This window comes from Stenella coeruleoalba, assembly GCF_951394435.1.
Source record: "Stenella coeruleoalba genome assembly, chromosome: 6".
In the NCBI taxonomy this organism is placed as follows: domain Eukaryota; kingdom Metazoa; phylum Chordata; class Mammalia; order Artiodactyla; family Delphinidae; genus Stenella; species Stenella coeruleoalba.
Window position 1 is genome coordinate 77,133,476 of NC_137151.1, and position 14,155 is coordinate 77,147,630.

General features: G+C 38.9%; 1 protein-coding gene and 1 long non-coding RNA gene across 4 annotated transcripts in view; one reads left to right on the forward strand and one right to left on the reverse strand.

The window, feature by feature from the left end:
• Positions 1 to 7,977, reverse strand: part of LOC307188323 — a 108,606-nt gene extending 100,629 nt beyond the window's left edge. Inside the window, exon 1 of the long non-coding RNA XR_013828895.1 lies at positions 7,792 to 7,977. This is a non-coding gene — a long non-coding RNA (uncharacterized lncRNA). The remainder of the gene's footprint in view (positions 1 to 7,791) is intronic.
• PPP1R1C (protein phosphatase 1 regulatory inhibitor subunit 1C) overlaps positions 1 to 14,155 on the forward strand; it is a gene marked incomplete at its 3' end in the record, with an annotated part of 129,641 nt that overhangs the window by 102,049 nt on the left and 13,437 nt on the right. The gene's annotated exons all lie outside the window — the stretch shown is intronic.

A 14,155-nucleotide genomic window follows, 5' to 3' on the forward strand; every position in this document is an offset into this window, starting at 1 on the left:
AATAAATTAAAGATGTGAACACTTTGTAGAAAAATATTAGTGCCCCCAAACAAAAAGAAAAGCTGTCTCTTTCATAATTGGAGAAAAATAAAATAAAACAACCTATACATTTAAAATTCTCTCTGAAAAGGTAATATTCACACTTTATGAGAGTGTGGGAAAAGAAACGTTTATACGTATCACTAAGGCGGTCTCTTAAAAATGGTCTTTCATGACTTTAATCATATTTTTAATGACTTTTTTTTTGTCTTTCCCTTACTATGCTGAATCTTGTGATGGAATCTTGCCACACCATTTACTTGGCAGGACTTGACACAGTTGATCACTTTCTCCTCCATGGTGTATTTTCTTTCCTTGGCCCCTGTGCACCACACCTCCCAGGTTTCCTCCTACCTCACTGGTTGCTCCTTCTCTGTTCCTCTTGTTTTTTCATCCTCCTCGCTCAGACCTCTCAATAGTGATGTGACCCAGGGATTAGTCTGGGTCCTCATCTCTAACCATATTCGCCCCCTTGGTAATTTCATCCAGTCTAGTGGTTCCATATACCTTTACGTACAAATGATTTCCAAATTTATGGCCTTTAAATTCCATATTCACATATCAAACTACCTTGGAAATATAAAGGATATTCCCTTGGGTATGTAACAGACATCTTGAACTTAACATGTCCCTTACAAAAACCATGATTGTCTCCTGTCCCCTACTAACTTCCTCACTAAAGGAAAAAAACATGCTTCTCCTGCAATCTTCTTCCTCTCAGTTTAAGATACCTCCATTCTTCCAGTTGCTTAGACCAAAAACTTTAGTATTCCTTGACTTCTTTTTAACTCTCACATTTAATAATCAATCTATCAGGGAATCCCATTGGTTCTACTCTCAAAAGATATTTAACCACCTCTCACAACCCCTACTGTCATCACTCTTGTTTGAGCTATCAGTATTCTGCGCCTGGATTACTGCAATTATCTCTTAATGGGTCTGCTTACTTTTGTACACTACAGTATATTCTATTTTTTTTTTTTTTTTTTTTTTTTTTTTTTTGCGGTACGCGGGCCTCTCACTGCCGTGGCCTCCCCCGTTGCAGAGCACAGGCTCCGGACGCACAGGCTCAGCGGCCATGGCTCACGGGCCCAGCCACTCCGTGGCATGTGGGATCTTCCCGAACCGGGGCACGAACCCGTGTCCCCTGCATCAGCAGGCGGACTCTCAACCACTGCGCCACCAGGGAAGTCCCCAGTATATTCTTAATACATCAACGAGAGTGACTCTTTAGAGTCCTTATAAGGACTACAAGGCTCAGAATCTGGATCCCTGTTACCTCTCTGATCTTTCTACCTGCTACTCTCCCACTAGCTCATTCTGTTTGAAGCACAATGGCTTCTTTTTTTGTTCCCTGAAAATGCCAGTCATCCCTTTACCTTATGGCCTTTGTACTTTCTGTTCCCGCTGCCCTAATACTTTCTTCCTCTAGATGTCTGCATGGTCAACTCCCTAGGTTCCTTCATGTCTTTTCTCAAGTGTGTCAGCTTCTTAAGTGGACCACTGTATCTAAATTACCACCACTCAGACTGAACTCCTGCTCCCTTCCCCTCCTCTATACTTCCACATGATACTTTTATCTTCCTAGCGTATTTTATCACTTACTTATTTATCATGTTTGGTGCTTATTATCTGGATTTTCCCACTAAGAAGAAGCTCCCCAAGGTCAGGATTTTTTTGTTTACTTGCATATTCCATTACAGAAGAATGTCTGGCATACAGCAGCACTGAAGAAATATCTATTGAGTTAATTAATGAACTCAATAACTATAAACGTCATGAAACCGTGATCATGTCTATGTTGGTCAGTACTGGATCCCCAGAGCCTAGCAGACTATTTAGTACTTAGCATACTACATGAGTACTTGCTGAATGAATGAATGAGAATGCGAAGTGGATTTATCAATCATGGCACAATCTTTGGTCACATGTCCACAGTTTACAATAGTAGATATTTTTCTTTGTTGCTCAAAATTAGAAATACTTACAATTTATAAGCTACACAAAGGTACTATTTAGTGAGCTCCCATAGGGAAACCATAGACTAAGAAATGGAGCGATGGCAATCACCTGCTGCTGCAAACTTCGCCATTAAAATGATCTGGTCCAGGGCTTCCCTGGTGACGCAGTGGTTGAGAGTCTGCCTGCCGATGCAGGGGACACGGGTTCGTGCCCCGGTCCGGGAGGATCCCAGGTGCCGCGGAGCGGCTGGGCCCGTGAGCCATGGCCGCTGAGCCTGTGCGTCCGGAGCCTGTGCTCCACAACGGGAGAGGCCACAACAGTGAGAGGCCCGCGTACCGCAAAAAAAAAAAAAAAAATGACAACTGTTTTTAACTTTGTGCAGGTTTCCCCCTAACTTTTATTTGGAAACTTTAAAAATCAACATGCATTCTCTGATTGTAAACTGACACTGCACAGAAGATTTAAAACTTTACAGATAGATCTCTTAGGCAACTGCCTTGGACATTTACTCCATGTGCTTTATTGGGATAACAAGTAAAGTGGTATCAACAACCTCCCACTTTCTACTCAGGGATTTTACTATCAGTAGATTCTAACACGCTTTAGAGTATTAAAAACAGATACTTCACACATGTTTTGGGATTCATATACTGAGGGGACTCAACATGGACTCAATACAAATTTTCTAGTCCATATACATAAGTTTCAATAGACTTCTAAACTGGAAACCAGTTTGATGAAGTTTGGAGGAGGGTTACTGATATTCATCCATAGCAGCCCCGTGGTGGTGTTTTCTGCCTGCTTGGTCATCAGAGTTCATGGGTAGCAGTCACGGTGACAGGGACACAGAGTGAGGCTCTAACCAAGGAACAAGTGATTTCCCATGACTACGCAGAGACTGACAATCAGGCAAGGCTGACTCAGCGTTTGGCAGTTTTCTTATCACTTGATTCCTCTTGCCCTGAAAAGTTTTGTGGATATTTCAACTACACTGATTATTTCTTTGTCTCTGCTCCTTAGTAATGTGTTCTTTCCTTAGCTCTACATGTTTGGTTTAATGTAATCAAGACTAAGACAAAAAATTTCACTAATAGAGTTTCTAGTAGCAAGAATGGGATAAACACACTTGACCTAAATGAGTCAGAATCATTCTTTGGTGCACACAACATCTCTTATTTAAATTCACTTACACTACTTAACAAAATCCCACTAGGAACTAGACCTCTAGGTCTTTTTAATGGAGTGAGACAATCTCAAATGCTAGAGGAAAGGAAAGAACAAGCAGTTGGAGTTTCTTCTCTCTAGACAACCAAGTCAAACCAGCTCCGTGCAGGAACACCATTTATGTCTTGGTTTTGTAAACTAAATTCTGTGATTACAGTGAAAACCCAGCTCTGAACAAAAGGGTTTTTTCTTTTTTAAAGGCATGTCCAGCTGGAGCCAGACAATTCTGAAATAGATCCCAGCTGTTTACATTATCGCAACACAAGAACAACTAAATACTACCACGGAAAGGACTATCAGTAGTAAATTCTTGTTTAAAGTTGTAGGTAGATAGAAAGCCAAATCCTTCAAGACCACTACCACTCAGCAGTAGCTTAGAAAGGATAGTAAAAGGAAGGCATTAATTCTCACTTGCAGTTTTAACTGGCCCAGCTACCAACACTATAAGTCTTTTGGTGTCTCAAATTGTTCCAAGCATAAGCATGAGCATTTGCTACCCAGTGTGTATTTCCAAGTTGGAAAAGCTAGCCCTTTTTCAGGAACTTCAAAAATCTGCCAGTTTTGAGATAAATGTTTCATGTATTTCTTCCACAATCATAATTGTTTGTGGATTGTGTATTTTGTCTCACATTTAGTTTTTTTGCCTTTTTATAAATGCAAGCAAGTATAGATATTTCTATAAAGTCTCATTTTCATTACACAGCACAAAGCAAGTACTATTTAAAGTATAAAAAAAGTACTCAGAGTAACATAACCAGATGGCAATTTCCTTTAATCACAATAATCATCACTATATTGCTGATTAATTTGGTAGTATTCTTAATTATATGCTTTGTTACCAGTAAAATGAAAAATAGTACATATCTAAAATTTAGATAGAATAATGTTATTTTCTAGGTAAATAAACCTCCTGTTTTACTCTGTGCCCAGCATTATCTTCCAAGAGCACATGTATTTTTAAACAATTTATATTTATATTCCATTTTACATGCTTATAGTATGTTCTCTCTTAATACTTATATTTATAAATTATACATTTGAATTTGGTTTTCATTTCAACACCTGACCAAAAGCAAAACATTTCAAGTATAAATATTTAGTCTCTCAAGATGAAATGGATTCATTTTCCTTTAGTATATATGCATAGTATGTATGTTTTGTTTGGATATTCTTGTCTACGGAGACCTAACAAACCCATCCAATAATATTTTATATACATATAAATGCTAATTCTGATTGGGTAGCAGTTCAGAATCAAAGCCAAAGTTCATTTTCTCACCTGATGTTATGTCAATGTACTGTTAAACAGTACTCTTGAACTATAAATTTGTGTGTGTGTGTATATGTGCATCTGTGATGAAGCTATGTAGTTGAATATACTTTCTGAAAATAAGGCTGCAGGGAGTGAATTGGTGAAGGATGTCTTTCTCAACCTTACACAAGTAGTAAATTGGGTGACATTTGCTATTTATAACAGATGAAAACCAGATGATAATTTTTTTCTGCCCTAACCTCTGATGATTAGATAAGCTCAGTTTCTTTAAATGCTGTGCTTAATATTTAAACTGAATCTTATTTAAAAAGATAGTGTAGGATGAACTGATAAAGACATTCCAGATGCAATCTTCCAGAAATGACAATATAAACTTAATCTCTTGAAGAATAAATTTAGGCAATATGCCAGATTTTGAAAGTCAAATGCTTTCAGATGGATGATAACTAATAAGTTTCTCATAACACGTGTTTAATTTTTTATACCCAAATTCTCTATTCACACATGTAATCTTCACAGTTGCATGAGAATATAAACCATCATTTTAAAAAATAAAAACTTTAAAATTTGAAAATAAAAATAAGCAACATGTTTCCCCGGGCAGATGAAATGATCCAAAAGTTTTACCTTCTTTTTGCAGAAACAAATACTGAAAGCAGTTAACCAAGACCAGTTAACCAAGATTAAAAGAGAATAAATGAGTGTATAGTTTTGGATATGTTGAGGTTCTGATGCCTGTGTTAGTGAAGGACTTCCTAGCCTTAAAGAAGTAATAATTACCTTGCGGGAATGCTAACATTTAAGAAGAAGGTAGTAAATGCAGAAAAATAAAACACGAAGGAAACAGAAGGAGGAGTAATTAAATGCAGCAGGGAGGTCACTGGTAGAATATCTCAGAAGCTAAGAGAAGTTGAATCCTCAAGAAAGAGTAAATATTTAACAATGGCAAAGACTGGGGAGCGGTGAAATAAGATTAAAGCTTAAGAAACACCAAGTTGGTGTTTGGATGAGGCCAATCAAAGGTCATCTATAAACAGTTTTGGTACAGAGACTGGAGTGGAAGTCATATCAGAGTAGGTTGTTGAGTGAACAGGATGTGAGAAAGTGGGACCAGCAGTTTAGAAAGCTCCTTTCTTAAAGGATGAGATACAAGCAAGAAGAATATGCATGGTTAAAGGAGCTTTTTGTTTGTTTGTTTATTTTTAGGATAGAAGATACTTGACTACATTTGAGGACATTTATAAACTGAGGGGAAGAAGGCACTTGAGAAAGGATAAAATGAAGTTCTAGATATGAGAGCAGAGGCAGATCCTAAGAATTCTGGAATTGGAGATGTTGTGGAAATCCTTCCAAGACCATCCGCACTCCCAACGCCCCCCCATTCTGCTCTATTTCTCTCTTCTCCAGAGCATCGAGACCTTCATAATACTGTATAATTCACTTTTTGTTACCTTTACCATTTGTCTTCTTCACCTCTCCACCTCAATCTCCTTTGTGACCTCTTCATTTCCTGCTATTCCCACTTATCCTTTAAATCTAAGTGTCCTCCCAGGACTATAAAGTTCACAGGGGCAGAGATCTTTATCTTTTGTTCATTCATATATTTCAACCCCTACAACATGGTGGGCACTCAACAAATACTTGCTAAATGAAAAGATGTTGGAGTGTAGAAATTAAATTTTGCTGGGGTTAGCTTGAAAGATTTTATTCCTTTTTCTGCAAAGTAGGGATAATTAAGCTGTAATTTATAAGGAAAGTAAGCTCAAGAGAGATTTCATATATACTGAAAGGTAAACATTCACTATATAGATCAGAGATTATTTATGGTAGTCCGAGAGCCCCATTTCAGTTCATGATTTGTCTATCCCACATACTGATTTATTTTTCTTTTTAATTAGCTACCATCGTTTAAACATTAGATTTAATGCAGCAATTCAGATGTACTGCTTGTCTTGGAAAGCCGGAGGATGTGGCAATACTTGACTCATATTTCAGCATGACAACAATCACCTGGATCTGATTTGAGGCTGTCCCTTCACCACCACCACCCAGGACATAGGTTCACAAGATGAAGCACGTGATCTTCATTTGCCAAAGTCCTCACCATTCACTATGGTATCCTTAACCCCTAAATCTGTTGTCAATTTCCATTTATTATTGAACTTGAGCTAATGTTTTGTATAGTATGGCTGGTTCATCTCTCCTGGCCTTTTAGGCAAATGTGCTTGCAATCCATGACATTGACAGTATTCAACTAACAGGCAATTTGTGTTCCAATGGGGTTTTCTTTTATCCTTAGAAACAGATTAAACTCCTCACCATGGCTAATTAGATCCTATATGACCTGGCTGCTCCAATCCACTGAACTCCCTTCACGACTCTCCACTTGGCTTTAAATGCACTCCTACTTTCTGTCTTCAATGGCCCTCTTCCTTTTTCTTAAATATATCAAGCTCCCTCCAGACTCTATGCCTTTATATTTTCAGTTTCCTTTACCGCAATTTCTTTCCTTCAGATAATCAGCATGGCTGGCGTCTAATTCTGTCACACATGCAAATATTTGTCAACAAGCAGCCCCCTCCGTCAGACCCATACAAGTTGCTCTGAAATCTCAATGCAACTCAGCCCTCTGTCCTTTTAAGATCTCCAACAAGCGACTTGCATAAAAGGTTTACTCAAGGCAAAGGGGACAATTTTCTAGGGGCAGGGTTAATTTAAACTTCTAGTCGGAATCAAGTGACAAAGACCGCATACAGAACAGACTGGAATTCCGAAATTACATTCCACTTTGAAGAGTGTACACCATGAGGTTTACTAGATTCTTAAACCCTGTTCATGAAAATGCAATGAATGTATGCATTCAATGTATCTAGCCAGTAGACGTATCTTGAACACCTCTTATTTCCCTGAAGAAAAATTGTTTCTAACATATTATATGCTAATGTAAAACTTTCTGGTATTGATCGGAGTTACAAACGGTGCTCTTCTTATGTAAGTTTTCCATTAGTGTCCTTCAAATGCTAACTCACTCCCTGGAGTGTTAGTCCTGAGTAGTGTACCTGAAATACTAATAATCCCTTCCTAAGGGTCGATAAAATTAACACATATTCATTCCTGTACATGTACACACACCACATACTCCATGAGGTGTTTTAAAGCACATCATAAGAAACATATTAGGAATCAATCACTCATACATAGAACAAATACTGAGAATCCTCTCCTCTCTTCCCCTCTCCATACACTTAAACCAATCTTGAGTGAATTGACAAGAAAACAAAAAGTTGGCTTACTGTGGGGCTATGAGTGACCGGTTTACTCCTTAATTCTTTCCATGGAACTGACGGGATTTGAAGAAATTGTTTCTGGCACTCCCATTGTAACTTGAAATGTATTTGGTCACAGAAACGAGGCCAGCGTTGACCTGGCCCTTAAAAGGACGCTCCGCAGCCCGCAGAACAAGCCGAATACGGCGAACAAGGCGAACATGGCGCACGCGGCACGTGGTGCTGCGCACAGCGCAGGTCTGCATTCTATACGCCTGCGCAGCGTCTCTGCGCCGGGGTCAGAGGCTGCCGGGGTTGCAGTGTCCGCCCAGGTCCCTGGAGGCTGAGGGCGGGCGGCTGGTGGACGCCTTGCAGGCGCTGCGCACCGGCCCACCTCCGTTCTCCGAGTGTAAATTAACAGACACCCTTGAATGGATAACAACAGAAAACGCTGTTGGAATAGTGTGGGGATCGGCAATTTTGCACAGGAAGCTTTGGAGCTGTTGTTTACTGTAGTTTGCGTGAAGCTGGGACAAAATTGAACATACTCATTCGGTGCTTTGGAAAGTGCGAAAGCTGCTGGTGAACGCTAGTCTCCTCTCTCAGCAGAAGTAACTGAAATGAATGCAGCTCTAGCAGAAAATCCAGGGCTTGTCAACGTATCTCGTTATGAAGATGGTTGGCTGATCAAGATGACACTCACTAACCTTTCAGTACTAGATGTGTGAAGATGCATATGAGAGATACATAAAATGAGGAGTGAAGATGGAACCCCTAAATAAACTAGTTTGAAACAACTTAATCTAGCATAGTTGTCTTAAGTTAGTGGTGGAGAGATTTTTAAAAAGCAGCTTATAGCAAAAGGAACTGCTTGCCACGTTACCTGAAGAAAATACCCCTTAATTTCCTAATGACTTCACGTAAACACTATGCATCTTTTTCACAGCACCCTATGATTTTTAGGATAGGCTCCAGTTATAATATTCAGAATTCCTGAAACTGTGGTAAAACTAGTTGTAAAAATTATGTAATTCAAAGATAACATTGTTATCTTAAGCCTTATATAATACTGTAACTTGCTTACAGCCATCCCTGAATTTGGGTCAAAATACCTAATGATCTTCCCATTAGAAATAACTGGCAGTGGAGAAGAGTTTTTGTTAGTTGTACAGTGTCAGATAAAGAACAACACTGTCTTAATTTTGCAATATACTGTGTTTGCTGGTGCTATTTTTAGACACTGAAGCAACAGCCTTGCAGGAAAATAAAGTTTAATAATAAAATACTCAACTTCTTAATTAAAAAAAAATGGAACCGTTGCTTCTGCATTTCTGTATCTTTATGGGTTAAATAGGCACTGAAGGCTTCCCTGAATAACTGTCATGAAACCTGAACTATGTTCTTCCCATTTTTCTCTTCCTGCTTCTTGGAGTATATTTATTGCACACAGATGTAAACAGCAATGTAGAATTTACCAACAATTTCATAAGATAAAATAAGGGGAGGGTTTAATATCAGATACTCCAAAGTAAACCCTCTTAAAATCTTCGTGAGCGACCTCTCTTCTTTCAGGTCTGTCTTCCAGGTCCCTCCTGCCTCTCTTGTGATCCAGCAGATGTCCTCTCTTCTCTTCCTTCCCTCAGATGCTGCCCAGCTCCTGTGGATTCCATCCCTTCTCTTCCAAAAGCAAATGTGTTTCTTTTCTTTCACATGCATAATAACCTACCTTTTATTTTTTTTTTTTCTGAATCCTTGGTGCCATCACTGGCACAGGCCCCAAAGCCCAGCATCCACTGCATGAATGAATGTTTACCAAAACAGCAAATGTAGGTCCTCTGGAGGATTTGTATGTCAGCAGTCTTGAAAAATAAAACAAAATTCCCCATATTTTACATGTCTTTATAGAAAAATAGATTGAGTTCTAAACACCTTACAAGCATGTTTGTGGAACACAAGCTCTTCTTAATTTGGAGACTTCATAAGTACAAGAAATAGAAAAAACAATGCTCATTAAGTTTGGATTTTCTTCAAGTATGATGGTTGTGGCTTCTTATGATGATATTTGGTATGTAGCAAAAAAGGTACAAGCTGTTCTGTCTCAACACACACCAATCTACACTTATTTGTGTACAGAGTATTAACCTAAGAACGAATATCTAAAAATAATTGGGCTATCATAATAAGTGCCCTAAAATAACTTTGTTTAAAAAAAAAACTGAAAAATTTGATTCAGTAATTGACTCTTCAACAGATGTAATCTGTCTTTCTACATTCTTTTGGCGATTACATTTTCTAGGAAAAAAAAAAAATCAGGACTAAGTTCATTTGCAATTTTGCAGTAATATTGGTGCAGGAAGTAGTTCAGGAGGAGTAGGACATTTCCATAATTTATGGAAAAAGTACTTCAGAATATTTGAAATTAGTACAGTCGTGGAAAAATATCTGCCTTATTCCTAAGTAGCATCAGCTCTACAAATAGGCAGAGAACAAGCAGCTGTCTAAATATTATGATGTAAGGAGAAATATAAAGTCCTGATTTTCTGAATCATCTCCATCTATTATTGTCTTTCTTGACACCTGGATTAAAATTGCCATACTTGAAACTTTCTTTGGACTATGAGAAAAGAAGTCATATTCTTCAGGAAAAAAAATTGTTAAAATGTTTATCATATTATACTGCAAGGGAATGGAGGTAAATCTTCCATTAGGAATACATTGTGACTAGAAGAATGAGATCTTGGCCCAACAGGAATGAGAAATTGGATGTCATAGTGGGAAAAGAACTACAGTTTACCATTGAACAACATAGGTTTGAACTGCTTAGTTCCACTTACACATGGATTTTTTTTCAGTAAATACGTACTACTGTTGTCAAACCCAAGTTTGTGTGCCTGACACACGGTGAGGCCAAACAAAGCAAAACGCCGGCACTTGGAGTGGAGAAAGGATTATTCATTGCAGGGCCATGCAAGGAGAGCAGGATGGCTCGTGCTCAAAAGACCTGAACTCCCCGATGGGTTTCAGGGAAGAGGTTTTTATAGGCAAGATTTGGAGAGAGGTCTGCAGGGTGTGTGACTTTCCTCTGATTGGCTTGTGGTGAGGTAACAGTGTGGTGTTCCAGAAATCTCAACCATCAGACTTCTGGTTCCAACTGGCCTGGGGTCCACATTCTTTGCTCAGCCTGAAGTTACCATCCTCCACCTGGGTGGGGGCCTTACTTCCTGTAGAAGAACTCAGAGATATGTATCAAATTGATCCGCACATCCCCCTAGGAGGAACCAGGATCAGGCCCCATGGCTGCACTGTTGTTTCTTTCTGCATTCCTTCACTTTCCTAATTAGTAACTGTTTGAATCTGACCTTTGGGACTCAGGGAGGGTCTAGGAGGCTGAAAGCCTTTGTTTACAAACAAGAAATGGGGGACATGGAAAGGCTTTTATGCTTGGCAGGTCCCTATAGGGCCCTGCTCATTTTCACTAGTGTACTACACAATCTGTGGTTGGTTGAATCCGCAGGTGCAGAATTTGCAAATATAGAGGGCTGACTGTAAAGTTATATGTGGATTTTTGACTCTGTGTGTGTGTGTGTGTGTGTGTGTGTGTGTGTGTGCGCGCGCTGGGGGTGGGGATGGGGTTGGTGCCCTAAACCTCCGTGTTGTTCAAGGGTCAACTGTAGAGTCAAATTCAGGAATTTTGGGTTTTGATATTGACTTGCCAAGCCATGTTGGGCAACTCATTTAATTCTTGGCAGACACAGCTTTCTAGCTGTGAAATGGGAATAATAGCAGTAGCCCATTCCATGTTACAGTGTAATGTTGAGAATAGAATGATATATATACTTTTTGCCCTGAAAAATTGAAAAGCGCTATAATAATATGTTATTACTATTATTACACATGATGATAGAATTAGAATCAGGAGAATAATAGGGGCAACAGAAGGGAGCCCCACTGTAGTTTAGATAGTATTAATTATAAATATTGGTAATATAGGATAAAGGTGCAAAGGAAGGAAAGTGGATGAAACTTCCAAAGTAATCCTCCAGTCCAAGACACATTGGATGCCCCACAAAGAGGTTGGGGTAAGTCATGCTTAAACTGAGCCTCACTTTTATCTAAAATTAACTATGATCATAGTACAAGGATCAATTAGGTGAGTGGGAAAATACAGATGAACAAAAACAACAAAATAAATGGTATCAAGAATTATAGATTCTGTTTACTTGTATTTTCAAAACCAAATTGAAATAATGATGATGAGGAGCTCAAGAGCTAATTTGGGGGGGAATTTTTAAAAAGTTTTTCTTTGCTATGTTTTCCTAGAATCTCCAGGAGATTGCTTTTAATGTGTTATGATATCATGTGTGTCAGTATCTGGCATGTCTTCTCCACAATTCACTGAAGTAAGTGTTTACTCTGAGAAAACTGACAAATTTTAAGCATTCGAAAACCTAGGTTGTGACAATTCTGGGCAAAATACTTCTTTTATAATCACTCAAATTCTGTCATCTGGTTATTTACAGATCCACACAATGAGCACTGACCAGGAATGCACAAGGCTTTGTAGTAATAAAATTATTGCCTCAGGAACCAAAGAAAGCATGAAACCAGTTGTGATGATTTTGACCCCTGACCTGAAAGTCTGATATTCATTCTTCAAAAGATGCCTTGCCTGTGGGGAGACAATTACTGTCTTTGTAAAAGATGTCCTAAATGTTTTTTATTACTTTAGTTCCAATCATTAGTGTAAGGTTTAGATTTAACTTGAAGGTCACTCCTGAGACATATCGGAATATTTTCCATTTTTGTCTGGTTCTCAGCTCATTATAAGTTGCATTCAAAGATGGAGGTATGGGGGGGGAAAGGAATACCCCAGTTGCCTTTCATTTTCCTTTTCTGTCTTCCATCCCAGAAGGAGATCACAGGGAAGACATAAGAGAGAATAGACTATTTGGGACACTTTGGGTTTCACATGTCAAAACTCAAACCTAATTAGCTTAGGCAAAAGGAAAATTTGTTGCAAGATTACTTGGTTACTTTATGCTATTAAGGGAAAACAAACTACTAGGAAAGAAAGGAAAGGAAGCTGAGCCTCAGGAAACAAAGAGAATCAAAGTCTGCCATCTCTTCCATTTCCTTTATTTTACCTGTCAATTTCATCCTCCCTATGGTCCACTGCAGACCAGCTATCTCCTTAAGTAGGAAACCTGGCCATCAAGAGCAAACAAGTTTAACATCGTACACCATCCATAAATTAAAAACTCTCTTATAATGACTTGGTTTCTGACAGTAAGATCATGGGGGAAGGATTATACTTAACCCAGCGTGGGTCAGATACCCCTGGCTTTGGCACAGTGGCCAGAGGACAAGATAATATACGAAACAGGCACTGCTGATTTGTACCTTGTGTTTGGAGTGGGGAGAAGAGTGGTTCCTGAAGGAAAGTGAGTGGGGAGAACAGTCATTCCCTATAAGCAGGGGAGAGTAGAGAAAAGACTAAACAGTAGACACTCATTATAAAGAACAAATCAGGAATATCTGGGGGATAATGTTACTTGTTGAGAAGTAAATCTTTCTTAGAAACTTAGAAAATTATACCTCTTATTTCCACCCACTTCTAATTATATTCTGGTAGTACTGTTGGTGAACATGCAGCCTCCAATTATAAAAAAGGATTGTGCTCAGAAACTTGATTTGTAAGGGATTTGGAACTAAGGATACACAGAATCAATGCCTTTTTTTTTTTAGGCCAATTTATAGAAACACAATCTATGATATTGCCTAAATTATTATACTAACTGTCCATTTCAATCTCACAAAACATCCATTAGAGAATCTTCCTAGAGTGTCCAGCTTCCACATATCATGGAAGACATTTTACCTCTTAGTGGCTTTGCATGGACATCAGGCAGCCAGGTTGTGGTTGGGTAAGAGAAGGCGGGAAGGGAAGTCCCCTGGGACTTCCAGGCACCAGCATTTTTGTCACTTCTTGTGTCTGGTGTGGCACAAGGCAGAGAATACAGAATAAAGTCCAAAGAACTGTGTTCTGGATTGAATGATTGCTCTTCGCTGTGGGACTTCAGAAAACAGGCCTTGGTTCACATCTTAATATGATGGTGGTGGTGGTGGCAGTGTATGTGTGTGTGTGTGTGTGTGTGTGTGTGTGTGTGTGTGTGTGTATGTGTGTGTGTATGTATATATGTTAAGAGGCAGTTGGACTGTCCTTTGAACTCAAGACTGCTTTTTAAAGTTCTTTCGACCCTGAAAGGACATGCTTCTATGATTGAGAAAAAGCTCTTTTCTCAATCTAGGTCTCTAGGCTAATATAGTTTGTGGGGAGGAGACTAGAAGGGATTAGAACAGGGGTACAGGCTATTCTTCTTCCATGTCCATT